The sequence below is a fragment of the Lepus europaeus genome, chromosome 1, assembly GCF_033115175.1.
Source record: "Lepus europaeus isolate LE1 chromosome 1, mLepTim1.pri, whole genome shotgun sequence".
NCBI classification, from domain to species: domain Eukaryota; kingdom Metazoa; phylum Chordata; class Mammalia; order Lagomorpha; family Leporidae; genus Lepus; species Lepus europaeus.
Window position 1 is genome coordinate 149,958,121 of NC_084827.1, and position 26,830 is coordinate 149,984,950.

Sequence of the window (26,830 nt, forward strand, 5' to 3'; positions counted from 1 at the left end):
TGAAAAGGGGCAGGAATGTAAGATGTGAAGAGCAAGGCTCACTTTTTACTGACACACTCTAGGAATGCAATTACATCATCTGCCATGACTGACGCCTCTCCCTTTCCAGTTTTCATGCACACTGCACACCTTGGATTGGCTAGACCTGCTTAGACAATGTTACATAATAATGGCAACACTGATACTCCTAAATTTAAATGAGAATTGCTTCTAGTCAATGTCAGGAATAAAATACGTTCCTTGTTATGTTAAGGAAATTATCAAGTAAATCATAATTCCTACCTTAGTAAGAATTGTTTCTTTCCTCAGAATTAATGGTTACCTTTACTAATTCTTTTACAGTGTCTATGAAGATAATCACTTTTCCTCTCATTTTAAAATAGTGTTTAGTATTTCCTGATACTGAACTTTTATATTCTTCAGCTGCAAGGAAAGAAACTTGATCATCATGGATTATCCTCTTAATATGTTGCTGAATCGCCGGCGCCGTGGCTTAACAGGCTAATCCTCCACCTTGCGGCGCCGGCACACCAGGTTCTAGTCCTGGTCGGGGTGCCGGATTCTGTCCCGGTTGCCCCAAAAATCTTCCAGGCCAGCTCTCTGTTATGGCCCGGGAAGGCAGTGGAGGATGGCCCAAGTCCTTGGGCCCTGCACCCGCATGGGAGACCAGGAGAAGCACCTGGCTCCTGGCTTCGGATCAGCACAATGCGCCGGCCGCAGCGGCCATTGGAGGGTGAACCAACTGCAAAAAGGAAGACCTTTCTCTCTGTCTCTCTCACTATCCACTCTGCCTGTCAAAAAAAAAAAAAAAAAAAAGTTGCTGAATCACATCTAGCAATATTTATGATTTTTTTTTTTATTTTAAGAATGGTAGACTTTTTTTTGTATGCTGTCAGATTTGGTATTAATATAATGTTTCAAAAATAATTTAGAAAATGCCCTTTTCTGTACTTTTGAACAATGTATAAAGGTTGCCCAGGTCTAATGTTCTTTTGTGCTCAGGTTCAGATTAACATACATACCACTTAGCAGAGACATCTTATATTCAATTTTCCATCCTATAATTTTTTATTTTTATTATTTTTGAAAGGCAGAAACACAGAGACTAAGAGGTCTCCCATTGACAGGCTCAGTGCCCAAATGCTGACAACAGCCAGGGCTGGGCCAAGTGGAAGTCAGGAGCCCAGGACACAATCCAGGTTTGCCAGATTGGTAGCAGGACCCAACTGAGTCCCCCTAAAATCAGCTGCATCCCAGGGTGCACATGGGCAGTAATCTGGATGGGAAACAGAGCAGCTAGGACTCAAACCAGCCACTGTTATGGGATGTGGTCATCCCAAGCAGCAACTTAACCACTTTGCAGAATACCCACCCCTAAATTTGAATTTTTTTAAGTTCTCCTTTGATTTGAGAGCCATTCAGGGTGCAGACACTGAGGTGCAGCAGTGGGTTAACCCAAGGCTTTGGACATTGCTTCCCATATCAGAGTGAAATACAATTTCTGGGGCTGGTGTTGTGGCATAGCGGGTAAAGCCACCGCTTGCAGGCTGGCATCCCATATGTGCACCGTTTCAAGACCTGGCTGCTCCACTTCTGATCAAGCTCTTTGCTGTGTCCTGGGAAAGCAGTGAGGTTGGCCCAAGTATTTGGGCCCCTACATCCACATTAGAGACCTGGAAGAAGCTCCTGACTCCTGGCTTCAGATTGGTGCAGCTATGGCTATTGTGGCCATCTGGGTAGTGAACCTGTGGATGGAAGATCTCTGAGGTTTTTTTTTTTTTTTTTTTTTTTTTTTTTTGCTTTTCAAGATATATATATATATACATATATATATATTTTATTTTTGACAGGCAGAGTGGACAGTGAGAGAGAGAGAGACAGAAAAGACTTCCTTTTGCCGTTGGTTCACCCTCCAATGGCCGAGGCGGCCAGCGCGCTGCTGCTGGCACACCGCACTGATCCGATGGCAGGAGCCAGGTGCTTCTCCTGGTCTCCCATGCTGGTGCAGGGACCAAGCACTTGGGCCATCCTTCACTGCCTTCCTGGGCCACAGCACAGAGCTGGCCTGGAAGAGGAGCAACCGGGACAGAATCCGGCGCCCCGACCGGGACTAGAACCCAGTGTGACGGCGCCGCTAGGCGGAGGATTAGCCTGTTGAGCCACGACGCCGGCAAGATAATTCTTATTAGGGATTAGATTAAGATGGCAGAATAGAGAGGGAGCTTGCTGCTCTAGTCTAGAAGATAGTTTAAAAAAAAACTGGAAAGAATGCAGTCTCAGGGAAGAGTTAAGGAGAAAATGGCAGAGGAAACTCCACACAAGCTGGAGGGACACAGTGGACCCACGTGGAGGGAATGGCCATGCACAGCTCAGGATCCCAGCAGCCAATAGCCTCCATGCCAGTGTTGGATAATAAGGTGAGACCAGGCTGCAGAAGCCCAAGCCACTGGTGAAAAAGCTGCAGGAAAAACCTAGAGAGAATCTGACCTGGAATCCCATGCGGGATAGTGTACCTGCCAAACTAGAGGAGAAAAAACAAAGAGAGGGCATCTTTCTCTCTCCCTGATCACCCTGCAACAGTTATCCTAACAAGCTGATACAGAGCGGGCACCATTTTGGACATATGTAACATATGGACATATGGGCAAGCCCCTGTCCTGCACCAGCAACCAGCCAAGCAGAAACTCCCTAGTCTGGTGGGGAAAACAAACAGGGAACTGGGTGCTCATGACTGTGGGAAGCTTTTCTGCCAGGGCTGTGAAAACACTGAGGCTGCGTGGGAGGACTCTGGGTGTGGCTGGGACTTTGGGCAGTCACTGTCAGAGGCTTCACACAATCAGGGCTCCCTGGTTACCTGCTGGGGAATCTGAGCTTACACTGAGGACTAGACAGATCCTTTGTGTGGTCCTATTGGCAGAAGAGATGAATACTATACCCACTGAGGCTATACCAAGGTACTGGTCTCCTTGGAGGAGAGGAGCTCAGATAAATCTACACCAACAGAACAAATCTCCCCACTGATAAAAAAAAATTTTTTTTTAAAAAAAGAGGAGACTTACCATGACAAACCTGGGTGTGTCACCTCAGACATCCCCTTCACCCTGGATTACTGAAGAGCTCCCTGGCCACACCCACCACACACCTCTAGATATTCCCTAAAAGCAGACACTCCACTAATCTACAAAGGATTAGTACAAAGATAAAAGCCACCACAGTGAAAAAACAAAGAAATCTACAGGTATCTACAAATGCCAAATAACAAATACAACAATTCAAGAAACGAAAATAAGGAAAACGACATGATGACCCCAAAAGAACACAACACTCCAATAGTAGATTGTGAAGATGATGAGATGGAACAAATTTCAGAAATGGAATTCAAAACATTGATTACTTAGTAACCAGAAGCAAATGCATGAACTAAAGAAATTTGAACGCGACATAAAAGAAAACTTCTCCCACAAAATTGAGAGCTTCATGAGAAATCAAAATGAAATCTTGGAAATGAAGAATTCAATAGAACAAATAAAAAAGTGCAGTGAAAAGCCTTAGCAACAGAATCAGTGAAGCAGAACAAAGAGTATCCAACTTAAAGCACAGGAAATTATACAGTCAGACAAAACACAACAAGAAGAAATTAGAAAACTAAAGAACACTGTTGGGAATCTAGAGGATACTATCAAATGATCCAACATAGGGTCTAGGAATTCCTGAATGCGTGGAAAGAGAGAAAGGATTAGAAGAACTTTTTAGCGAATTAATAAAAGAAAATTTCCCTAATTTGGAGAAAGAGTTATCCAAGTACAGAAAGCACATGGAACTCCTAACAGATGTGACCAGAAAAGATCTTCACCATGAAACATTGTAATCAAACTCTCCACAGTAAAACATAAAAAAAATAAATAAATAAATAAATAAAAAATAAAAAAAAAAAATCTAAAATGTACAGGACAGAAACACCAGATTACTTACAGGGGATCTCCAATTAGACTCACAGCAGACTTCTCAACAGAAACCCTACTGGCTAGGAGAGAATGGTGAGATATATTTGAAGTCTTAAGAGAAAAGGACTGTCATCCCAGAATAATATATCCTGCAAAGCTCTCATTTATGAATGAAGATGAAACAAAGATCTTCCATAATAAACAGAAATTGGGGGCCGGTGCTGTGGCATAGTGGATAAAGCCCTGGCCTGAAGTGCCGGCATCCCATACAGGCGCCGGTTTGAGTCCCAGCTGCCTCCTCTTCTGATCTGGCTCTCTGCTATGGCCTGGGAAAGCCATAGAGGATGACCCAAGTCCTTGGGCCCCCACACCCATGTGGGAGACATGGAGGAGGCTCCTGGCTCCTGGCTTCAGATTGGCACAGCTCCAGCAGTTGCGGCCAACTGGGGAATGAACCAGGAGATGGGGGACCTCTCTCTCTCTCTCTCTCTCTCTCTCTACTTCTCTTTCTCTCTCTGTGGAACTCTTTCAAGTAAATAAATAAATCTTAAAAAAAAAGAAACAGAAATTGAAAGAATTTGTCACCACTCGTCCAGCCCTGCAGAAGATGCTTAAGGATGTGCTGCACGCAGAAACATGGTCATCACTACGAAGAAGGAAAAGGAAGAAAATCTTCCAGTAAAAGTACAACAGAAATCCAAAGTAAAAAAAATAGGAATATTTAAGAAAAAATGGCAGGGCCAAGCAAGTAGTTACTTATCAATGGTCACCCTGAATGTAAATGGCCTCAACTCTCCAGTTAAAAGGAACAGACAGGCTGAATGGATTATAAACCAAAAGGCATCTATTTTCTGCTCATGAGAAACACATCTCACCTACAAGCATGTATCCAGAATGAAAGTCAAAGGATGGAAAAACATATTCCATGTTAACAGAAACCACAAAAGAGCTGGTGTTGCCATCCTATTATCAGACAAAACAGACTTTAACACAAAAACTGTTAAGAGACAAGAAGGACACTATGTAATGATTAAAGGATCAATTCAACAGGAAGAAATGACTATTATAAATTTATATGCACCTAATTACAGGGAATCTGGCTATTTAAAAGAAATGTTAAGAAACTGAAAGGGAGACATAGACTCAAATACAATAGTAGTGTGATTTTCAATACCCCATTTTCAGCAATGGATAGATCAACCAGACAGATAATCAGGAAGGAATCGGTAGAGTAAATTGACACTACAGACCAAATGGACCTAACAGATATCTACAGAACTATTCATCCTAGAGTTGCAGAATACACATTCTTCTCACCAGTGCATGGAACTTTCTCTTAGATTGACCACATGCTAAGACATAAAGCAAGTCTCAGCAAATTCAATAAAATTGAAATCATACCATACATCTTCTCAGATCACAAAGCAATGAAGCTGAAAATCATCAAATCAGGAATCTTTAGAACATAGGCAAACACATGGAGATTGAACAACATGCTCCTAAATGAACAGCAGGGGTCACAGAAGAAATCAAAAGAGAAATCAAAAAATTTCTATAAACAAATGAAGACAATACAACATATCAAAACTTAAAGGATGGGGCTGGCACAGTGGGTTAAATCCCCAGCCTGTAATGCAGGAATCCCATGTGGGCACCAGTTTGAGTCTCAGCTGCTCCACTTCCATCCAGCTCTCTGCTGTGGCCTGGGAAAGCAGCAGCAGACGGCCAATTCCCTTGAGCCCCTCACCCATGTGGGAGACCTGGAAGAAGCTCCTGGCTTCAGATCAGCCCAGTTCTAGCCATTGCAATCATTTGGGGAATGATCTAGCGGATGGAAGCCCTCTTTCTGTTTCTCCCTCTCTCTGCAACTCTTGTCTTTCAAATAAATAAAATAAACCTAAGGATCTAGAAAAACAACAGCAACCCAAACCCAAAACTAGTAGCAGAGAAATAATTAAAAATAGAGAAGAAATCAACATAATTGAATTAAAAAATACAAATGATCAGCAAAAAGAAGGGCTGATTTTTTGAAAAAATAAACAAAACTGATACAACATTGGCCCAACTAACAAAAAAAAGATGACAGAAGACAAAAATCAATAAAATTAGAGATGAAAAAGGAAATGTAACAACAGACACCACATAAATAAAATCATCAGAAATTACTACAAAGAGTTGTATGCCAACAAACTTGGAAACCTAGAAGAAATAGATTCTTGGCCAGCACCACGGCTCAATAGGCTAATCTAATCCTCTGCCTGCGGTGCCGGCACACCGGGTTCTAGTCCTGGTCAGGGCACTGGATTCTGTCCCGGTTGCTCCTCTTCCAGTCTAGCTCTCTGCTGTGGCCCAGGAGTGCAGTGGAGGATGGCCCAAGTGCTTGGGCCCTGCACCCGCATGGGAGACCAGAAGAAACACCTGGCTTCTGCCTTCGGATCAGCGCGTGCGCCAGCTGCAGTGGCTATTGGGGGTGAATCAACGGAAAAGGAAGACCTTCCTCTCTGTCTCTCTCTCTCACTGTCCACTCTGCCTGTCCAAAAAAAAAGAAATAGAGAGATTCCTGGACACATACAACCTACCTAAATTGAACCATGAAGACTAGAAAACCTAAACAGACCCATAATCGAGTCAGAAATTGAATCAGTAATAAAGGCCCTCCCAACAAAGAAAAGCCCAGGACTGTGAATTCTCCCAGACCTTTAAAGAAGTAGTAACTCCAACTTTTCTCAAGTTATTCAAAACAATTGAAAGAGAGGTAATCCTCCCAAATTCTTTCAAAGAAGTCAGCATCACCTTAATTTCTAAACCTGGAAAAGATGCAACAGAGAAAGAGAACTACAGACCAATTTCCTTGAACATAGACGCAAAAACCCTCAACAAAATTCTAGCCAATCGAATCCAACAACAAATCAGAAAGATCATTCACCCAGACCAAGTGGGATTTATCCCTGGTATGCAGGGATGGTTCAACATTCCTAAATGAATCAATGTGATACAACTCATTAACAAACTAAAGAAAAAAATATATAATTATATCAATAGATACAGAGAAAACATTTGGTAAAATACAACACCCTTTCATGATGAAAACGCTGAGCAAACTGGGTACAGAAGGAACATTCCTCAACATAATCAAGGCAACTTATGACAAATGCATGGCCATTGTCCTATTGAATGGGGAAAAGCTGGAAGCATTCCCACTGAGATCCTGTACCAGACAAGGATGCTATTCTCACCATGCTATTCAATATAGTCCTCGAAGTTTTAGCCAGAGCCATTGGACAAGAAAAATAAATCAAAGGGACACAAAGTGGGAAGGAGGAAGTCAAACTGTCCCTATTTGCAGATGAAATGATTCTATATATAGGGGATCCAAAAGATTCCACCAAGAGACAACTGGAACTCATAGAAGAATTTGGTAAAGTAGCAGGAAATAAAGTCAATACACAAAAATCAACACCCTTTGAATACACAGACAATGCCAAGGCTGAGAAAGAAGTTTTTAAGATCAATCCTATTCACAATAGTGACAAAAAATTATAAAATACCTTAGAATAAATTTAATCAAGGATGTCAAATATCTCTATGATGAGAATTAACAAAACATTAAAGAAAAAAATAGAAGAGACAAAAAATGGAAAAATTCCTCCATGTTCATGGATTGGAAGAATTAATGTCATCAAAATGTCCATTCTTCTGAAAGCAATTTATAGATTCAATGCCATATCAATCAAAATATCAAAGACATTCTTCTCAGATCTAGAAAAAATGCTGAAATTCACATGGAAACACTGGCGGCCTCAAATAGTTAAAGCAATCTTATATAACAAAAACAAAGCTGGAGGCATCACAATACCAGGTTTCAAGACATACTACAAGGCAGTTATAATCAAAACAGCATAGTACTGGTACAAAAACAGATGGATAGTCCAGTGGAACAGAACAGAACCGTCAGAAATCAATCCAAGCATCTACAACCAACTTATCTTTGACCAAGGAGCTAAAACCAAGCCTTGGAGCAAGGACAGTCTCTTCAACAAATGGTGCTGGGAAAACTGGATTTCCACATGCAGAAGGATGAAGCAAGACCCTTATCTTACACTTTACACAAAAATCCACACAAAATGGATCAAAGACCTTAATCTAGAACCTGATACCATCAAATTATTAGAGAACATTGGAGAAACCCTAAAAGACACTAGCACAGGAAGAGAATTCTTGAAAAGACCCACCAGAGGCACAAGCAGTCAAAGCCAAAATTAACTGGAAACACTTCAAATTGAGAAGTTTCCGTACAGCAAAACACTCAGGAAAGTAAAGAGGCAACTGACAGAACGGGAGAAATCATTTGCAAACTATGCAACTGATAAGGGATTAATAACCAGAATCTATAAAGAGATCAAGAAACTCCACAAAAACAAAACAAAACAAAACAAAAAACCACAACCCACTTAAGAGATGGGCCAAGGACTTAGACATTTTTCAAAAGAGGGAATCCAAATGGCCAACACACACATTAAAAAATGTTCAGAATCACCAGCAATCAGGGAAATGCAAATTAAAACCACAATGAGGTTTCACCTCACCCCAATTAGAATGGCTCACATACAGAAATCAACAAACAACAAATGCTGGTGAGGATGGGGAGAAAGGTACCCTATTCCACGGTTGGTGGGAATGTAAACTTGTAAAGCCCACTATGGAAGACAGTATGGAGATATCTCAAGAATATGAATATAGACCTACCATATGACACAGCCATCCCACTCCTGGGAATTTACCCAAGAGAAATGAAATCAGCAAATAAAAGAGTTATCTGATCACCCACATTTATTGCAGCTCAATTCACAATATCTAAGACATGGAATCAACCTAAATGCCTGTCAACGGAAGACTGGATAAAGAAATTACAGGATATGTACTCTACAGAATACTACAGAGCAGTTAAAAAAAAACAAAATTTAGTCTTTTGCAAAAACATGGATGAAATCTGGAAAACATCATACTTAGTGAAATAAGCCAGTCCCAAAGGGACTAATACCATATGTTCACCCTGATCTGTGAGAACTAATAACACCTAAAAGGAAATCTGTAGAAGTCAAACGGACATTTTGAGAAGCAATGACTTTAACAGGCCTTGTGTTGGCTGTCAAGGGACAGTTTTTGTTTTTCTTCTTCATACTATTTGTTGAATTCCTAACTTAACACAAAGTTAATCATATGTGCATAAAGTCAAATGAAAATAGATCTCAGTAAAAAACAAGAGTGGGAGTAAGAGACGGAGGGGAAGTTTGCATCTGTAAAGTTTGTATCTGTAAATCTGTAAGTTCCTATGGACTTACTTCTAAGGGTACAGCTTAAAAACTTGCCATGGGACCCCAAATCCCATTATGCTTGGTAGAAAAAATGCCATTTTAAGTGTTAAAGTGATTATATAGCTAAGATAGTGTCACCAGCACCGCGGCTCAATAGGCTAATCCTCCACCTGCAGCACCGGCACCCAGGGTTCTAGTCCCGGTCCGGGCGCCAGATTCTGCCCCAGTTGCTTCTTTTCCAGTCCAGCTCTCTGCTGTGGCCCAGGAGTGCAGTGGAGGATAGCCCAAGTTCTTGGGCCCTGCACCCACATGGGAGACCAGGAGAAGCACCTGGCTCCTGCCTTCGGATCAGCGCGCTGCACCAGTCGTGGCAGCCATTGGGGGGTGAATCAACGGAAAAGGAAGACCTTTCTCTCTGTCTCTCTCTTACACTGTCCACTCTGCCTGTCAAAAAAAAATAAAAACAAAATAAAAAATAAAATAAAAAAGATTAAGTGTCAAAGGGATCATGTAAATAAGATCAAGTGTCTGGTAATAATAATAGAATTAAAAAGGAGAGAATGTTCCAACATGGGAAGCAGTCCACACAGGAGACTCATAGAATGACAATTCCTTTAAATATCACTCTGATCTCAGAATCAGCCATTGAGGCATTCTGGTCCGGCTAAAAAGCCCATGAGAATATTTCAGGCATGGAAAGCCAAGATCCTGTGGCCAAAAAAAAAAAAAAAATCCTATATGAAGGATCTCTGTGAGACCCCAGTGGAAAGAAGGGGCCATCAAAGGAGGAGGTAGCTTTCTCTGAAGGGAGGAGAGAACTTCCACTTTGGTTATGGCCTTGTCTAAATAAGGTCAGAGTTTGTGAACTCAAGAGGCTTCCACAGCCTTGGCAGCTCGTGACAAGAGCCTCAGGTGATTACTGACATCATAAATAAGAGTGTCAATTGTTAAATCAACAACAGGAGTCATTGTGTACTTATTCCCCATGTAGGATCTCAATCCTTAATGTGTTGTACTGTGCAAATTAATGGTAAAACTAGACTTCAAACAGTACTTTATACTTTGTGTGTCTGTGTGGGTGCAATCTGTTGATATCTTTACTTAGTATATACTAAGTTGATCTTCTGTATATAAAGATAATTAAAAATGAATCTTAATGAAGAATGGGATGGAAGAGGGAGTAGGAGATGGGATGGTCTGTGGGTGGGAGGGTGGTTATGAAGAGAGGGGAACCGCTATAATCCAAAAGTTTTACTTTCAAAATTTATATTTATTAAATAAAAGTTAAAAAAAATAGAAGTGGCAATCAAAGAACAATGTACTTTCCTCTGAAGGGAGGAGAGAACTTCCACTTTGCTTTTGGCCTTGTCTCAATACAGATAGAGTTTGTGGATTCAAAAGGCTTCCATAGCCTAGGCAGCTCATGTTAAGAGGTGTTAACTATTAAATTGTTAACTGTTAAATTTTTTTTATGAGCCAAATTTTTATTTGTTCATTTCTTGCATTTGAAGTATTCTTCGATGACATCCTTGGACTGAGATTCTTTGCCATAGTCCTTAACCACTACGCAACTGCAACCAACCACTTTAGGGGCCAATTTTACAGAGGCCTACCCATTCCCCAAGTTTCTTGTTGTCATCAACCTTAATGAGGTTGATCTGGTGCTCAGCACAAAGGGCCTCCACCAGCTTGACATCACAAACATGGGCCTGGCGCTTGTCTAAGGCTTTGGCAGCTTCACGAATTCCCGTGCTAGGGCATCGTGGATGAGGGCGGTCTTCAGCACCTCTTGTAAAGCAGTATTAACGTACATTACACCTCCAGCAGCAATGCCTTCCTTGGCCATGGCGGTGGGTTACGGGTGAAGCTGAATCTTGAATGCACACGGGCCTCCGCGCAACTTGGCGGCGGCTGGGAAAGAGAACTGTTAAATTAACAATGGGAGTTACTGTGCACTTACTTCCCATGCAGGACCTCTGTCCTCAATGAGTTGTATTATGAGAATTAACTGTAAAACTTGTACTCAAACATTTTGTGTGTGTGTTTTTGTGTTTGAAAACTGTTGAACTCTTTACTCAGTATAGAGTTGATCTTCTGTGTATAAAGTTAATTGAAAATGAATCTTAGTGGAGAATGGGACTGGGAATGGGAGAGGGAGGAGGAAGTAGAGTGGGAGGGTGGGTATGGTGGGAAAAATCACTATATTACTAAAGTTGTACTTGTATGCCTTAAATAAAAGGATTCTTTGGAAAAAAAATAAGATAATTCTTTTTATTACACATCTCACTATAACGTCTGCTTCCTTGCAAGATTTATAGTGTCCTTTAGATAACATTTCTTTAAGAAAATCAGTAATCTCTTCAGGATTATCGTTCTTGATCCATGTTATGATCATGAGAAAAATTTCCATACCTACCCATCCTCAACTCTCAGATATTTTTCCTCATATTTTTACACTGCCATGGCTTAAACATTTTTAAAAGACAGATTTTATTTTATTTAAAAGGCAGAGCAATCAAGAAGGCAAGACAGAGAGAGGTCGTCTACTCACTGGTTCACTCCCCAAATGATCAGAATAACCAGGGCTGGAATAGCCCAAAGCCTGGGTCAACTCCATCCAGGTCTCCCACAAGGATGGCAGGGACCCAAGTACTTGAGTCATCATCTGCCACCTGCCAAGTACATTAACAGGAAGCTGGATCAGAAGTGGCACAGCTGGTACTCAAAACAGCACTCCAATGAGATGCAGGTGTCCCAAAAGGTGGCTCAACCCATTGGACCACAATGCCCAGTCCCAGTTTATAACATTTTAAACTTAGTTCTACATTTATTCAATGCTAATCACTAGTTCTTTACTTATTTTTCCACTCATCGGTTGATTCAGTACCTTATACCATAACTTCTTCTCTTTTCCATCCCTCCAAGGGCTGACTTATGGAAACGATATGCCATGATTTTCCTGTACAAATACTTATAGTTAATTGATACTGTATAAAGTATAGCATGCCTAGACATAAACTACTTGGGTCATACTTTTTTTTTTTTTTTTTTAAGATGTATTTATTTGAAAGGCAGAGTTACACAAGGCCCAGGAGCAGAGAGTGGATCATCCATTTGTTGGTTCACTTCCCAAATGGCTACAATAGCCGGGGCTGGCCAGGCTGAAGCCAGAAGCCAGGAGCTTCTTCTAGGTTCCCTACATGGGTACAGGGGCCCCAACACTTGAGCCATTTTCCACTGCTTTCCTAGGCACATTAGCAAGGAGCTGGCTCAGAAGTAGGGTAGCCGGGACTAGAACCAACGCCCATATGGGACTGTATGTGGCGGCTTAACCCATTACACCACAATGGTGGCCCCAAGGGGTCATATTTTTTAAGTCTGCTACCACTGTATATATTTTAAGATGTCTTCTAAAATGTAACACTGGAAAAACCTGAAGGCAGCCTCTATTTTATAGGGAGATTTAATATTATTATTATTTTGCATTTCAACTTATCAATAATGACTATATTTAAAAACTAGACACTGATTTAGAATTTGAAATATTTTATTGTTGGAAATTTTTCCTTGCAATTTAAAACATTTTCTGCCTGCTTCATTTATTCTTCTGATGCCTTCAGAGGTATCCATTACCGGTATTCTAAATTTATTGTACTCTTTACCTATCATTCACTTTTTTAATTTTTACTTTTTCCATTTTGGATTGCTCAGATTTCTCAACCTTGCCTCCATTATCAACCGTTACTGTGTATATCTGCTGTTCTGAAAGCGGCCTTTATTTTATAATGAATGTATTTTTCTTTAATTTTGTATCTACTTTGGTTCTATCAGCTCACCCTTTTTGTCTTTCTATTGTATTTTCATGTGTTTCTTAAGCTTTGATATCTCATCCTCCAACTCCTGTACTGGAAGAGCTATGTCTAACCCCTACTCCATTCCCACCTCCCACCACTGGGAACTATTTGTTCACAACTTCTCACTTGCTCTGCTGCTTCAGACAATGTTTATCACAAACTCTCTTCCTTTGAGCCTTAATTCCATGTTGGACTAGTTTCCCTAACCCATAAGGGCCTATATGGCTCAGATTTGGGGGTGGGATGGGGTGATCATTTAGGCATTCTTTCTCTTCAGCTGACTACAATGGGCAGCTATAAGGCTGATTGCTGCTGGTCTCTCCTGTGTGAACTTCTAGTAAAGAATGGTAGGACTGCACAGGCTGTAACTCAGCCCCACCTCTCCTGCCACTCAGGAAGCCAAACCTACACACCCAGCTTTGCCATTCCAAGCATGGGAGTTATTGGTTTTTTGGCCTCAGGGTGTGAGGCCTACTTGGGAGTAAGCTGCTCCCCTCACTGGGCCTGCTTAATAGCATTAATTCATATATTCTTACACGGTCTGATAGTTTCTCAAAGATCTCGAGCCTTTTGCTCCTTGTTCTCCTTATTTTCAAACTGCCTTACAGTGGGGAGAACAGAGATGTCAGAACTCTGCCATCATTAATCAGAAATATTTTCTGAATTTGTGTGTATATATATATACACACACACTAATATTTACAACACAACTTATTAAATATCCTTTTTTAATTTTTAAATAAGATTTATTTGAATGGCAAAGTAGCAGAGAGAGAGAGAGAGAGAGAGAGAAGAAGGTGGAGAGGGAGGGAGAGACAGAGTGCGAGATCCTCCATCTGCTGGTTTACTCCCAAAATGGCCACAATGGCCAGGGCTAGTTCAGGTCAAAGCCTGCTCTCCTATGTGGGTGATAGGGGCCCAAGTACGCAGACCATCACCTGCTGCCTTCCTAGGCACTTCAGCAGGGAGCTGGATGGGAAACAGAACAGCTGGGACTTGAATCAGTGCTCCAATATGAGCTGCTCGCATCAAAAGCGATGTGCTGCGTCACAATGCCGCTCCCCCTTACATACTATATTTTCAAAGAATCAATATGCTCTAGAAGCTTCTCTGGAGCCAGCACTGAGACCAGTGGTTCAACATGCCGGTAGGATACCCACAACCCACAGCAGGATATCTAAATTTGATGGTCTGTTCTAGCTCTTACTGCAGCTTCCTGCCAATGCCAGACCCTGGGAGGTAGTGGTAATGGCTCAAGTAATTCGGCTCCTGCCCTATCCCCTACACCGGCATAGGATCCCTGGATTAAATTCCTGACTCCCAACTCAGCTTTGGCTGCACAGCCTCAGACATTGGGGGCATCTGGGGAGTGAACCAGCAGATAGGCATGTACATGCTCACTTGCTTTCTCTGATTCTTTAATAAACTAAAAAAAAAGTTGCTAAACTTGATTTAATTCATTTTTGTCCATGTCTAATCCACATGGCACATGTTTACTTATTAAACACTATGAAAAGTCCATCATTTTTCCCAATGGCTGTGGAGAATATATTAGCAATTTTAGGCCTTTGGAGGATGAGATGCATTCAAAAGAAAGGAAGTGACTGGTATGGGTATCATGACACAGCAGGTTAAGGCATCACCTGGGATGTTTACATCCCATATTGGAGCACCAGTTTGAGTCTCAGCTACTCTGCTTCTGATCCAGCTCCCTGCTCATGTGCCAGGAAAACAAAAGGTGATGGCTCAAGTGCTTGGGCCCCTGTCACCCATGTCTGTGGTAGACCAGAAGTTAGTTCCAGGCTAATGACTTTGGCCTGGCCCAGCCAGGGCTGTTGTGACCGTTTGGGGAGTGAACCTACAGGTGGAAGAGATATCTCTCCCCTCCGGCCCCCAGTCACTCTTTATTTCAAACAAAACAAATGTTAAAAAAAAGAAAAAAAAAAGAAAAAGGAAACCAGGAGGAGATCTACTCAGAGCTCTGTGTGCACCCAGTTCCTCTAGTCCCACCAAGCCTAGGCAGCCTGGTTTATCTGTCTAGAATAACAGATTTTCAAACCGGTGCCCCCTTCTCTGTCCAGGCCTGGGCTAACGCTTCTGAACAGTTTAGTTGTCACCACATGCAGGTGCCCAAAGCTGAGTCATGTGTCCCGTGAGGTACCGTGTGTGCTTCCCTGTTTGGGCATTCTTCACATTCTACTTTAATGGGCTGTTTGAAGTCTTCCCTCCTAGCGAATAACTCCCAGAAGAACTAACAGTTTTCTGTGTATCACTATATCCCAGTGCTTAATGGGCACTCAGTAAGTACATGCTGAATACATAAATACAATCTGTGTCAGTAACTCTTAATTACAGACTTTCTGCCCAAATGTTTTACCACATTTACCCACTGATTATAAATAATTTTTAACTCCTAAATTGGTACTTCAGATAGTCAATACAATTATTTCTAATAACCACAGTCATAACGAGAAAGTATAATTTATAAGCATTAAAATTTTTGAGCATTTTAGTGCATCTCATAAAGTAACATCAAACGTTTCACCAAAAAGATGTCATATAATTTTGCAAACCAACATTTATGAGCAAGTAATGTTCAAAAACATTCAGACTCACCAAGGTGCCCATCATTAGGTGAATGGATAAAGAAAATATTGTATGTGTACACATGGAATATTATTCAGCTACAAAAAGGGATGAAATCCTGTCATTTGTGGCAAAATGGATCATACTGAAGGCCTTCATGTTGTACCAACCGAATCAGACACAGAAAGACAAATGTCACATGTTCTCCCTCGTATGTAGGAGTTAAAATTAAAAAACAAAACAAAACAAACCTCAATCTAAAAATAGAATGTTGATTACCAGAGGCTAGGAGGGATGAGAGGGGTAACAGATTTTTAGACAAAAATAGGGGAAGCAGAGTATGGTTCATTAATCGTGACAAAGATACTAAAATGAGACGTTAATAGAGTAAATAGGGTAAGGGGTATATAGGAACACTATGTATTACCACCTCACAATTTCTGTTTTGTAAATTTAAAACTCTTAAATAAAAGTCTTGCTGAATCAACTTCCTTCTATTCTGTTCAACTACCCGGAGCATTTACTCACAAAGCACCAAAGTTCTCCCTAATCACCTCTACTTCTACGAAATTATAACAAGGCATTTAATTTCAAGATTTTATCAAAACTTCTCTTCAATCTTAATTTTCTATATCTATCTGTGATTAATTTTTCTTTCCCACTTCATATTTAATTTTTTTAAAGATTTGAGAGGCAGAGTTACACAGAGATCATCCACCTGCTGGTTCACTCCCTAAATGGTTGCAACAGCCCAGGCAGCTGCCTTCCCAGGCACATTAGCAGGGAGCTGGATTGCAATGATGGCATCCTCGCAGGAGGTGGCTTAACCCGTTGTGCAACAACCCCTATCTTTCAGTATTTAAGATTTTCATTTATTTTTCATTTTATTTGAGAGGAGAGAGAGATTGAGATCTTCCATCCACTGGCTCACTCCCCAAATTCCCACAACAGTCAAAGTTGGGCCAGGCCCAAATCAGAAGCCCAGTATTGTAAATCTGAGTTACCCACATTGATAGCAGGGACTCAAGTACTTGAGCAATCACTTGCTGCTTCTAAGGTGTGCATTAGCACGAACTGGAAGTGGAGCAGAGACTTCAGCCCAGGCTTTCTGGATGGGATACACGTGTCCCAAGGGATGACTCAACTATGGAGCCAATCGACGGCCCCCTTTTGCCCCCTTTTGATATTTGTCAAGTCCTATTAAAAGCCAACTTTGGGGTGGGTGTTATGGAGCAGCAGGTTAAGCGAGAGTTTGGGATACCCAGTCCCATGTCAGAATGCTTAGAATCAAGTCCCACCTCCACTTATGATCCAGCTATCTGCTAATATGTTCCTGGGAGGCAGCAGTTGATGGCTCAAGTAACTGGGTCCCTGCCACCCATATGGGAGACCTGAATGGAGTTCCTGGCTCCTGGCTTCAGCCTGGCCCAGTCCCAGCTGGCATTTGAAAAGTGAACCAGTGGATGAAAGATGTCTCTGTCCCTCTGCTTTTCAAATAAATAAACATAAACAAACATAAAACATAAAAGCCAACTTTATATTATTTTTTGCATCTTCCTTTGGAAGATGCAAAAATCCCTCCTTTAAAAGCTCAATTTAATCTCTATACTTATATTTTTAAATATTCAGACTCATTTCATATACCACAAAAAGCAGGAATGCAAGAGAAATGACCTCTGCGTGAAACACTAACTTCCTTCTCAATGAGTGTAATCTTAGTAACAAAATCACTCTGTCTACCAACTGGTCTTCTGGTCTTCTCTACATAGGTTTTCCTTTTCAAGTAAAAAAAAAAAAAAAAAAAAAAAAATTCATGGCAAAAGCCCTCAGGCAGTTGTCAGGAAAAAGCTCACATTTTTTTCATTCTTTACCCCTACATCTTTATCCTTACATCTCCCCCAAGGTTAAGTTCACTTCACTTTCACCTTGTCGGTCAGTATAAAATATAAAGGAGACACCTATGTCCACATAATCTTAATCAAATGTCTTACAGACCCTAATATTTAAACACAACATTAATCAACGAAGACAAAAAGCTAACAGTAGACTGTAACTTTTAGCACATGATGAACAGCACTTTAAAAAGGAAGAAAAAAGATCTTAGACTAAATTTATTAGCAGGTCTAGCAGCTATCATCTTCAGCTGTAGAGGCAACTGGCTTAGAACATAAACGGATCTATATTCCCTTAAAGGAGGGCATGCCGGCAATTAAGCACTTCAGAGCAGCAGCAGAGTATGCACTCACATTTAATTATTACCAAAAAGCAGAAATAACTATTAGGGAGAACAGACAATAATCAAGTCCCACAGAAAGAATATTTCCGTAACAAATACATCCACATCAGAACTTAGGGGAGGAAATATGGCTAGGTGTAAAATCTTTAAGGAAAAAAAAAAATCTCCCTTGATATTTTATGTTGAGTTTAACTGGAAAATAAAACAATTCATTTCCATAGTTTCTTTCTTCTTGCAAACACACAGTAAGACATTAGCAGGGAGAAAGGGAAGAAAAGCTTTTAAAGAGCAGCCAACAGTCCTTTCAGTATTCCAATAATAGCCATAAAACAATTTGACAAAAATATGAACACTATTCTCCTTGGGACTACTACTGTATTGCCTCCATGTGGATTCTGTGTGTCATTATGGTTCTTTTGACTATCCTGTTTCACAGGCATGCTCACTTCACTGCCACAGCTCTTTCCCCTAATTGCCCTTTGTAATTTTATATTCTTCCACCTTTAAAGAACCTAGATCTACAACACAAATTACAATTTTTTAAAAAACTAGAATCAATCTTAACTCTCAGAATATTAGTTTCCCAATATACAAATGAAAAAAATATTTACTTATTCCAGAAGGAATAAGATACTGATAAAAATCACATTTAGTCTCAAAATACATGTTTCTTCATGAGAAATCTTTCAAAATTAAAGTTAATTCAACTTGATGGAGCACAAACATGCAAATGCAATTAAGCAGACAACAATATTTATTTCAAAAAGTTAACATCCACTAATCAATATGAAAAAGTATAACTAGAGTGAAAATGATGAAAATATATCAATCTATATGATTGGATGAGAAATCAGTGAGAAAACTGCTTATTACTCAAAAATATAAACAATATTCATTATAATGAAATTCAAATTAGAATATTTAACAAAGAAATACTTATTAAATGTTTATTATGTGCCAAATACTATGCTCAAACAGCACTCTACAAGTCTGCATTATGAATTTAAATTAAAATAGTTTGAACAGCCTTTTACTCTAGTTCCTGACTTGATTAATGCAAGGTAAGGATAATTCCTGCAACAGTGGACAGCCCTCATTGGCTCTGACAGATACCAGAGATGTGGTTCAAATCTGGTTCTGCTAATTTCTAGGTAGATGACCTCAGGCAAGTTATTCAGGCTTCAGTTTTCTCATTTGTAAAGGTAAGATGATAATTGTACATACCTCATTGAGTTGCTTAGGAGAATTAAATTAGCTATTTCATGAACTGTGCTTAGCATGGTACCCAGCACACAGTAATCACTAATTGTCAACTACCATTAAAAGCAGTAAGTAGTAGTTTATTAATATTATCATTTTAATCTGGAATCTGCGGGGCTAAGACGCACTCTCCAGCTGCTAGTGCTTTCTTGAATGGTACAGTGTAAGTCTCCAATAATTCAGCCCCTCCCACCTTCTTGGGGCTAGGGTTCAGAATCCACTAAGAATTATTTCCTGCAATCCATATTAAAATCTAATATTAAAATATATTCCATATTCTACAGAGAATGTATGCATTGATGTTCTTTGGAAAATACTAGCAGGATGAGCAGTGCTTGATTTGGTCACAGCATTTATTAGAACCAGTTAATGATCCTTTTATAACAAATAAATGCTGAGTTCCTATGCTTGTCATAGTCACTCTCTTTGGTTACAGAAACTCTGCACTGGAGGACAGGAAGACAGAAGAAAAACTAAGTTGTAGCTATAATCCTAAAACTCTTTTGTTCTAAGAATCTGAAGCTAACTGCTCTCTGTTACTAAATTCCACCTACATTTTCCCCTTCCTTGACCTCTCTGCAGCATTTGCCATTGTTCACCACTTTCCCTTTCTTCAGAATTTCTCCTTTCTGGCTGCTCTGCCAGTGGCTTTCCCTTTCTTGCCCCTACACTTACTTGTCAATGTCTGGAGGTTCTTTTAATCTAATTTTACTGGGGTGCAAGATGAAATACCAATGGGAGCCTCGGGAGTGGGCTCGGGGCACTTTAAAACTTTGCTTGTCTCAAGGCTCTGACTCTAACAAGTTCCAGCAAGCTGTTGTAATTAAAAAAAAAAAAAAAAATGCAGACCTAAGATTTCCAGAGCTTCCAACTTTTCAAAAGATAAAAGCCCAAGTTTTCCCACAAAAATCTCTAATTTCTTTTTTATATCAGCAGCTCATTTAAACTTTTAAGCACACAAGCTGTTAAGACGTTGACCAAATTCATTTTATAAATGTTTCCCTTCTACGAAATAGCAGCGATAAAGTCACACTCAAAATGTCTAAGTCAAACAAAACATTTCTACAGACTTCCATGATAATTCTTATTCTATATCAACCCCAAGATTAGAGGTTACTATCCAAATTTTATACACAACTGTCAATGTGTATAAGTGCACGTTTCTGGAGAGGGTCCAAGACCAACAACCACTAACCCTGTGTCTGGGTCCCTCACTTCTATGTGAGGATAATTCCCACACCTGCATGTGGTAGCCAACACCCCCACACCCCAATCGCTTAGGGCCTCCACTTTGCTCCTCCCATCTCCACTGCCATCACCTTAGTTCAAATGCCCTTCCATCTCTTCTCAGTAGCTGCCTCACTGGTCCAATTCCAGCCTGGTCCTCCTTTACTGCACTCTTCCGTTCAATTCAAATCCTCTAAATTGCAAATAATTTACTTGGCCAAAGGACTTTCGGGGTCTGCTTATAAATTTAAAAGAACCCTAAATTCCTTTACCCATCACAAACTCCAATGGATTTGGCCCAACTGACCTCTCCTCTATTTATTCTGCTGCTCCCCAACTTCTGGGCCAAATAATCAGAGCCACAATTTGCAACACAGAATAGCCTTTTGTCCCTTGGCATTTATTCATACTTGCAGGTCTCACCTCCTGGAATGCCTAACTCCTCCCTTTCACTTAGGATGAACAGCCCTGCAAAGCCCTCACTCTAAGGCTTGCCCTGAGGCCAGAACAGAAAAATGGGTTTCCTCCATCCAAACTAATGTCTTCATTCTCATTCAATGATGCAGATATGAGCCCATTTCTCTAATAGACTAAAAGCTCCTGGAGGGCAGAGCTATCAGAAAGAAGCTAGTCTTGTTAAATGATGAACAGCCTAAGCAACTCCTACCTAGGCCTCAACTCCAAGGCCAAAGACATCAGTGCCTGGGAAGCCAGACAGGATACTTCAAAAACGTAAATGGAAGGGTCAGGAGTGAAGCCACCCCTGCCCAGGACCCTTGGCATTCCTTTACATTTGCCAACTCACAGAATCCAACAGCTAACTTCCTGTTGCTTAAACTGTCTACAAATATACTGCAAAGTCTTTCATTTCCACAGAAATGTTATTTGAGCCATAGAAGTAATTATAACATCCTATCTGTACTCAGATACTTATTAGTATTATTAATATATATTGAGTTGGCTGGCGCCGCAGCTCACTAGGCTAATCCTCCAACTGCAGCACTGGCACCCCGGGTTCTAGTCCAGGTCGGGGCGCTGGATTCTGTCCCGGTTGCTCCTCCTCTTCCAGTCCAGCTCTCTGCTGTGGCCCGGGAAGGCAGTGGAGGATGGCCCAAGTGCTTGGGCCCTGCACCAGGAAGAAGTGCCTGGCTCCTGGCTTCAGATTGGCACAGCACTGGCCGCAGCGCACCGGCTGTGGCAGCCATTTGGGGGGTGAACCTACGGAAGAAAGACCTTTCTCTCTGTCTCTCTCTCTCTAACTCTGCCTGTCAAAAAATAAATAAATAAATAAATAAAATATATATATATATATATATATATATATTGAGTTAAGAACTCACCAAACATTCAGATCAAGAATACTTACAAACTTGAGAAGGAATTATTATGGAACGGTTACCCAAGGAACCATTCTAAAGGCAATTACTCCTCACAGCAGCCCTAGGAAGGAGGTCCTGTTACTATTCCCTTTCACAGAGAAAACTGAGACTCGGTGAGATCGTCATTTTAATTACCCAAGAGCACATAGTCAGGAATCAAAGCCAATCTGTCTCTGGAGTCCGAACTTGGAACCAAAGCAAAATTATGCTTTCACAGGGAAGGTCCTAAGCTTATGCTGAGGCTCTTCACCACGCTCACACAATAAGGGAAAGAAAACACATGGTCATCTCCAGAGTGTGATGAGTGGGTCTCCGCACCAAATATAATATGAGCATGTGTTACTTAGAAAATGTCTGGGGCCAGCGCAGTGGCGTAACGGGGGAAGCCACTGTCTGTGACACCTATATCCCATACGGGTCCCACTGCTCCACTTCCGATCCAGCTCCCTACTAACCAGCCTGGGAAAGCAGCTGAAGACAGCCCAACAGTTTGGGCCCCTGCCACACACGTGGGAGACCTGGATGAAGCTTTTGGCTTCTAGCTGGACCAACCCTGGCAGATGCAGCCATTTGGGGAGTAATGGAGCAGATGAAAGATCTCTCTCTCTGTAACTCTGCCTTTCAAAGAAATAAAATAAATCTTAAAAGAAAAAAGAAGAAAACAAAATGGCAAACAAATGAGAGAAATGGTATTCTGCTGGTAAGAAAGCCTGGGGGAATTAACTTTTAATGAGCACCTATTATGAGCCAAGCACATGGTTATCTCATCTAATCCTTACATCAAAGAATTTTCTGTGCATTTCCAGATAAAGACCAAAGATGAAGGAACCAGCCCAGTGGAAGAGCAAGAGATCTGAACTCAAAGCCCAGTTCAAATGTCTGACTGCAGGACGCCAGGCTACAAATAAAATTTCACCAAACACTGGGCTTCTCTGAAAGAATCAGAATCAAGAAGTCAGTCACTTTTAGCACAAGGAGGGCGGCCTCACCTTTTAACCTGAGTATCTCCCCAAGTGTCTCGGAATAGCCCAGAGCATTGTCTAAAATTAGTCATGATCAGGGCCCCTGGGACAGGAGTGGGAAGGAGACTGTTTTGACAAGCCCGGAGAAGAACTGGGGTACATTAAATGGACTTCGATGTAACTCCACAGCATATACAGCTGCGGCATCTGCACAGCCCAGCCTCCCCTATTCACCAACTGTTTCTGTAAGTGACCAGGTGTGTGTGTGTGTGTGTGTTGCGGGGAGGGGGCTGCATGACCAGAACACTGCTCTCTAACTGCACCCAGCCATCAATGATCTTCCATGATCTATCATCACCGTTCCAAACCCAGGCAGAGAGCTAACCCCAGGGGGAATAGCTCAGGTCAGAAGGAGTGGATCAGCACTTTTTTTTAAAATGACATTTTTAATTTGGGGTATTCCAAAATGTTTAAATCCATCTAAATGAAAATGTTCATTTCTCTAAAAATAGCAACAACATGATCTGCTGAGAAAGATAGTTTGGATGGAAAATACAAATTACCTTTTAAAACCTTTCAAAGGAAGAAAAATCTGATTATTTCATACTTAAAATTAAAACATCTATTTTTTTAAAGTAAAGATAGTATATTTCCTTAGCAATTTTAAATTAATTCAATATTTGCCCTGAAAGTCTTTTATTAGTTTCAAACAGAATGTAAGCTTTAAAACATCAAGTCTTCCATTCCTTCAGGAATAGAATAGTCTATGAGGAAGTTAGACTAGGAAACTAATTTATGCCTGGGACCTGGATGGGGAAAAGCGTAGAACTTTTTGTATTACACATACACAGCTTCCTAAAACTTCAGAATGCAAAGTTGACAATACACCACAAGATACCAAATCCTTATGCAATGATAAGAAAAATGTTTTCCAAATCTTAAAATGTTCTAGGAAGAGAGTCAAAGAATGAATTTTTTTCCAGCCAGTATGTTCTAAAAAGGGTAAACTAAAATAGAAATAATGATTTTTGGTACACATTCATATGAAAACGTCCAAGTCAATAAGCAATTTCAATTAATCAATAAAGTTAAAACAACCATGAAATGTAATTTGCATTTTGTATCCAATCAATACAATCTCAAATATCAAGACTTGCTTAAGCACAGGCTCAATGGCTATCACTGTGGAGAAACAGAGCTTTGTTCTAGGCATACAAGAGGAAGAGACAGACACACTTGATAGGAGTCACATCAGCAGTGTCACTGAGTTGGCACTGCCCAAGTCCTGGGTTACCCGTTGCTTGGCGAGTGGCAGCTTTTCACAGCAGACCAGTGCACAGTGGCATGGAGCACCTCTAGCCTGCTACCAAGCAGCGCCCACACACATTTCCCACTACACAACACAACACAACACACGCCCTGGGTTCACCTAAAAACCCAGAGGGCCAAACAGTAAAGATAACCTCGCCCAACACGCCCACCCTGGGGGCGGCCAGGAGACATTAACATTTCAACTCCAACACTAAAGACCCAAGCAGAAGGGGGTAAGTGGAGCCACAGGGAACATCCTATCGCTGAAAAGCGGGAAATCTCGATTTGGAAGTTCAAATTACATTTTTGTTAAAACTTTCAGAGTTCAGGACACCAAAAAAAAAAATAATAATAACTAAAATTTGAATCAATTCAAACGAAAACAACAACAGAAAAATGTAGCTAAGTTCGGGTCCCCCAAGGGGCTCTTGCACAGACCCTTCTGAGTTGTGGCAATAACATGTCGAAATTTCCTTAAAACTCTCATGCTCCCATTTCCAGGGTCGGAGATGAGGCTATCACACAAATCTAACAAAGTACTGATCCTTCAACTGCAGACCTGGCCTCAGGAGCTGCCCTGCCCACCTGCTCTCCCTCCCCTTCCTCCTCCCAACGCTGAAAGCGTCTCAGCCCTCGGACAACCAGGGTCTCCGCTCGGCTTCCGATCCTGGGCTGGCTTTACCGGACAGTGACCACAGCAGGAGGGGACACTCCTCCATCTGGGGGCTGCTCCACAAGTCCTGTGGTCCTGCCCCCTGTTCACTGACAGTCTCCTTGCTGCCCCCTACATCCTCCTCTCCGCCAGGGCCGTCCCGAAAAAGAGGATTTGGGACCCGAAAGGAGTCCAGGATGCAAGGAAGGGTGGGCACTCAACCAGAATAAAACAGCCCCGGTCTGTGGGGTAAGAGCTAAAACGGCGACTGGCGAAGACCGTGCAGCAGAAACACCACCTGAATTTACCTCCTCTCCTCCCACCCCCAAAAGCCCGGTCGCTAACTAATAAAGCTAAGGGGGTAAAAGAAAAAAATCCCTTGAAAACTTTTCCGAACCGGAAGAGAAGGCCCTCTTCCCCGAGCCGAGGGGCTCCGGGGGGAACGGGCTGGAGTTTGCAGCCCCGAGAGGGCTCGCGGGGAGCGGGGTGGGGCGCGGGCGCGGGGCTCAGGGGCGGGGTACCTTCCACGGACAGGAACTGGCACGGAGTTTCCAAATTGCCGAGCGCTCGCCCCCGCGCCCTCGGGGGTCCCCAGCGCGAGGACCAGGACTCCCCGAAGAGAGGGCGGCCCCCAATTCGGGCCTAAAAGGAAACTTTCCGGGCCGCGGCTGCACCTGACTCCACACCGCCCCTCCACCCCACCCCACGCCCGCCAAGGCCGCCCGCCCCGCCCCGGCCTGGCCGCCCGGAGCGCGAAGGAGGGGGATAAATAAATTCAACTATTACCGGAATCCGGGGGGCTGGGGGACGTTTGTGAGAGACCCGGGGGCTCAGGGAACGAGCGCCCATTCCCCACTCCTAGGCCCTGAAGCCCCCGCCCAGCCAGCCCAGGCCTGCCGCCCCGTTGCGAGAGCCTCCCGACCGGCTCAGGATTCGGCCCCGCAGCGCCACCGTCCCGCCCCGAAGCCCCGGGGGACCCACGGGGGCTCGCGGAGGCCCGGGGTGCGGGGGCAGGGCGGGGCCGCCGCGGGGCCCGCCGGCCTGAGGCCTAGCTGGCGCCCCCCCTCTCCCGCTGCACACCCCGACTCTGCCCCGTACAGGCCGCGCTGCTCGCCCCGCTCCGGCTCCGGCTGGACCCCCCGCCCGCCAGCCGTGGCAGCCGCCGGGCGCCCCCGAGGCCCTCGGGGCCCCGGCCCCGGCCAGCCCGGCGCCGGCCCCACTCACCCTTTCATTCTCCGCCCGGGGCCTGGCGTGGGCCGGCGAATCCCCGTCCTCACGTAAGCGCGCTCGCCGCCCGCCCTGCCTGCGCGGCCCAGCCCGCCGCCCTACGGGAGCCCGGGGATGTGGGCCGGGCCTGGGGCCGCCTCTGCTTACCTTTCAGCTGCTTTTTTTTTTTTCTCCTTCCCCCCTTTTCCCTCGGCTGGGCTGACAGATCAGAGTGAGAGGCGCTGGCAATGGACTAGGAAGCTCGGCTGCCGCTGCTACTGCTCCCCCCTGGGCTCCGGAGAGAGCCTTTCCCTGTCAAGCAAGAGGGGTGAGGATCATATTTTTATTTTGGAAACTCAAAAGTGCTCCCGGGGTCGGTGATTATTAAGGGGAAATCCCTGAATATACTCTCCAGCCAAGAAGGCAGGGCTGCCGGGGCTGCACAAGAAGAGGCAGCAGCCTCCTACAGCACCACTACAGGCACTGCGAGGACATAACACCAGAGAGCGGCTCCTCTGCCCTCCGAAACGACAACTTTCCTACCATCTTGGAGGCAGAGCAAAGGGGGGCCGGGGGGAAAAGTGCACCCGCTGCCGATAAAGTACAAATTTCGACTTCTCATCTTTGGAAAAAAGTCCACACCGGCCGTCTACACCGGCAGCAGGGGGAGAAAGCAGGGAAGCAACTGGGGGTGCAGGAGAACCGTTTTCGTGGGCTCCAGGGGGAAAAATGTTTCTGCATCTTCTGATGGAAAGAAATCTTTGCAAGACACAGGTTTTCCGGTGATTATTATTTTCTGTTTTCTCTTTAATTTTTCCCATGTGGTATCTTAATTTTTTTTCCCTCAGTCTAATAATGATTTTTTTCTCCAATACAGGTCTAAGTTGGGTGTCTGGTA

General features: G+C 42.7%; 1 protein-coding gene and 1 pseudogene across 4 annotated transcripts in view; both read right to left on the reverse strand.

Annotated features, from left to right (window-relative positions):
• Window positions 1–26,329, reverse strand: part of INO80D (INO80 complex subunit D) — a 79,563-nt gene extending 53,234 nt beyond the window's left edge. The window contains exon 1 of one of the 4 annotated variants that reach the window (XM_062190216.1): window positions 26,101–26,329. The gene's annotated coding sequence lies outside the window, so the exon portion shown is untranslated. Of the gene's footprint in view, window positions 1–25,247; window positions 25,297–25,512; window positions 25,614–25,950; window positions 26,016–26,100 lie in introns of those variants that run through there. The other 3 variants (XM_062190220.1, XM_062190218.1, XM_062190225.1) reach the window with 3 other exon arrangements.
• On the reverse strand, window positions 10,752–11,149 carry LOC133767214 (small ribosomal subunit protein eS12-like; annotated as a pseudogene).
• Window positions 26,330–26,830: the final 501 nt, after the last annotated feature.